Source organism: Microtus oregoni, unplaced genomic scaffold, assembly GCF_018167655.1.
Source record: "Microtus oregoni isolate MIOR12 unplaced genomic scaffold, Mior012 000082F_ref0000272, whole genome shotgun sequence".
Classification (NCBI taxonomy): Eukaryota; Metazoa; Chordata; class Mammalia; order Rodentia; family Cricetidae; genus Microtus; species Microtus oregoni.
Genome location: NW_024544542.1, coordinates 4,588,692 through 4,592,783, shown reverse-complemented (window position 1 = coordinate 4,592,783; position 4,092 = coordinate 4,588,692).

The following is a 4,092-nucleotide window of genomic DNA, read 5'->3' as shown; positions in this document are numbered from 1 at the left end:
GAATACCTAGAAATTTTAAAATATCACATAAATTCATCAGAAAATACAAACTACATGGTCATCTCAGTAAATGAAGAACAAGCAATTGACAAACTCTTCCTTACATTGATAATAACGGACTCAACATCCAAGTGACATACAAGAACTTGCTTAACAAAGAGTATCTATGCAAACTAGCAACTAAGTTGACTAAGTTCATGCTTAAGTAAGAATAATTAAATGTTTTCTTCACTGTTGGAAAATCATGCCTACTCCACGACTTCTATGTGATATTATAATAGAGCTTCTAACCAGGGCATTTACACAAGAAATGCGCCCGGCGAAAATAACTTGATCTAAGTAAACAAATCAATTGAGAAAGAAGTAAAACTTTCTAGTTTCTCTCTCTCTCTCTCTCTCTCTCTCTCTCTCTCTCTCACACACACACACACACACATACTCTCCCTCTCTCTCTCTCTCACACACACACACACACTTATTTTCTCTCTCACACACATTCTCTCTCTCTCTCTCTCTCTCACACACATACACACACACACACACACACACACACACACACACATACATACTCTCTCTCCCTTCCTCCCCCCTCTCTCCCTTCTCCCCTCTCTCTCACACACACACCAAATAAATAAATACTGTAAATAGATTTTCCGGTAAACTAGCAAAAATCTCCTAAAACAGTTCTATTTAGGATAAAATACTTTGAAGTAAATTTGTCAAAGAAATACAAGATCATGCCCTGAAAACAATAAAATGTGGTGAGAGTTTTCAAAGACTCAAATAAGTGGAAAGTTGACTTATCATTATGGATCAGAGGCATATTCTACAAATACAATCTCCTTTGAATCTCATATTTCTTTGTTGGAGAAACTGGCCTTTTATCCAGATATGGTAGCACACACCTTTAATCTCAGAACTCAGGAGGCAGAGACAGGTGGATCTCTGAGTTGAAGGCCAGCTGATCTCCAGAGGGAGTTTCAGAATACCCAAGGCAGGCTACGGAGAGAAACACTGTCTCAAACAAACAAACAAACAAAGGAGAAAGAAAGAAAGAAAGAAAGAAAGAAAGAAAGAAAGAAAGAAAGAAAGAAAGAAAGGAGGAAGGAAGGAAGGAAATGAAGGAGGGAGGGAGAGGAGGAAGGAAGGAAGGAGGGAGGGAGGGAGGGAGAGAGAGAGAGAGGGAGGGAGTCCTTAAAGAAATGCAAAATACTCCCCTAGACACACACACACACATACAAGGTAAGTTCATTGGAGGACTGACATTCTGTTTTGAAACAGCTCAAAGCTCCACTAACCAAAGTCAAATGCTGTTAACAGATTAGAACTGACATCCTAGAAATAAGCCTCTCTTCTGGATAGTCCCCGGAAAGTTCAAGGGTCAGAAATCTCACCAAATGGTGCTGGGAAGATCAAAATGAAAATGAGCCCCTAAGTCATGCCATGCCCAGAAATTAACAGAGTGGATTGCAGACCTAAGGATAAGGATGAAAACTACTTAGAACAGTTGTTCTTAACCTTGCTAATGCTGCGACCTGTCAATTCCGTTCCTCATGTTGTGATGACCCCAGCCATAAAATTATTTCATTGTTACTTCATAACTGTAATTTTGCTTCTGTTATGAATCACATTGTAAATATCTGATATAAATTCCACAAAAGGGTCACAGTTCACAGGTTGAGAATTTCTGATTTAAAAGAAAATTTCTCAATCCACGTTGAGCAATAATTTCTTAGCTGCAATATCAAAACACAACACTGGATGAGCAGGATTTGTTTGATATTTAAAACCTTTGTGCTTCAAACAATATGGTAACGGAAGTGAAAATAAAGCCCATAGGATGGGAGATAATACTTTCAAATGTAAGAACAACTAGTGACATATATGTAGTATATAAAGATACTTTGTAACTCCACAAAGATAGTAACTAATGAAAAAATAGGTAAAGATTTGAATACAGGTGTTCAAAGATGTACCGATGATGGTTAAGAAGATGAAGAAATGCCCAAAGGCATGGGTAACTCTAAACCATGAGATGCCTGCTGAGCTAGCATAAACAAAACAGAAATGCCAAGTTGATGTTAAAAATACATAAAAACTAGAACCTTCCTGTATTTTCCATGGAATTGGACAGTGATATGGATATTTGGACACAATTGCAATTTCTAAGAGAATTAAACATTAAATAAAGATAGTCCAGCAGTTCTATGCTGTTTAAGAGCTGTGTCCACACCAAATTCTACATGTATAGTCATAACAGCATTGTTGATAAGAAGCAAGAAGGGCAAACACACCCACCCAATAGTAAATAGATCAACAGAATATGATCTAGCATGCAATAGAATATTATTCTGCTATTTAAAAGTCATCCATTCTAAAATATGGGTAAATCTGTCATCATTACATCCATCAGATACCGACACAATAGAGGCAATGTAGTGTGTATGTGTGTGTGTGTGTGTGTGTATGAATATGATTTCATTCTAAGAAGTGTCCCAACAGGCAGCTATGTAGAGACAGACTACAATGGGAGAAGGAAAAAGAAGCAACTAGAAATGAACTCAAGTCTTCTTGGGAAAGCTATGGAAATGCTCCAGGATTAGACCATGGTGATCATTGTGCAGTCTATATTTGCTGAAAGTCACTGAACTGTGTGCTTTAAGAGTGTAATTCTGCTTCAGGCAGACATCAGAAAGTATGTTTGAAACAGAAAAGGGTACATCATTGGCAAAATCATTATTCCTTACACATACACCTTTACCTCTTTCAGATCTACAGATTAACATATGAAATCTCAGGAAATACTGCAAAACCATGAGAAAGAATTTCAGCTCTGATATAATCAAGTACATTAGGATTTAAATGATTAACTCATGCTAATTTAACACTGTGTGTAGACATAAAGATCAAGAGCCCTATTCTAATATTGACATATTCTAACATTAATTGAAATTCTTAATATAATTTTATCATTACTCAATATTTATGGTTAATTATATTGTTTTCATTTTTCATTCTAAGATAATAAACTGAGCATCCCTTGTAGGTACAAGGAACTAAAAGATATGATATAAACTGCCATACAAATCCCTGTCCTGCACTCAGGAGAGTGGCCCCTATGCCATGCCTGAGCAACACAATAGAGCTGACCCTGAAGGTGTAAGTATGGGAGATCCCACCCTGAGGACATGAAAGCAGAACTGGCCCTGCCCCTGGCTCATTGATGAAAGGGATGAACTTGCCAAAGCACTGCAGGAGAGCTCACACTGGTGTGAAGACAAGGGAGCTCACACTGGTGTGAAGTGAAGACCAGGGAGAGCTGGCAGGCTGATCCACCCTGCAGCTACTCAGGGCCAGAACCAGCGTTGTCTGTTAGCTTCCCCCTACATCTGCCCCATCTGTGATCTGTGGGAGCACAGGAAGGGACTGGTCATGCAGACCCAAAGCTGCAGGATCTTCATGACACAGGGTAACCACAAGATAACCAAAAGGAGTCCCAGTAAGAGCAGCATCAACAGTGTAGCAGAAACCAGACCAATGACTCTTTGCAATGGACACAGGCAAGTAAAGATATGTGGATAAAAAGGTTTCCTGTGTGACTCATGGTGTCACACTAAAGCTTCCATGATGAGATTGGTGTTTCCTTTTTCTTTCTTTTCTTCTCTTAAATTTTATTTTATTTTGGTGGAGAAGTTGCAAGGGCAGAGGGTAGAAACGAAGGGACAGAGAAATGAATGGGATGGAGAAGCATGACGTGAAAGGCATAAAAAATAAACAAAGAGAAAGTTAGAAAACAAACCACTTGTTCTTATGAATGCTCTGTCTCACTGCTTATCACTACTTATTGATAAATTGTCTTCCAAGTCTTCCTATCCATGAAGCTGGAACACTGGTGTGCATTTCTTTTACTATCTTGAAATTGTTTTGATTTCTTTTTAATATATTAATCTGATAACTGTGTCATTTGCATATTAAAATTTTTTGAGACAACATTTTTTTCACCTTATTGCCATTTGTCTTCTATTGCAGCACTGAATTATCCTCTTCTCATCTTCAGTGGGGTTCACTGCATAACCCTGGCTATCCTGAAAT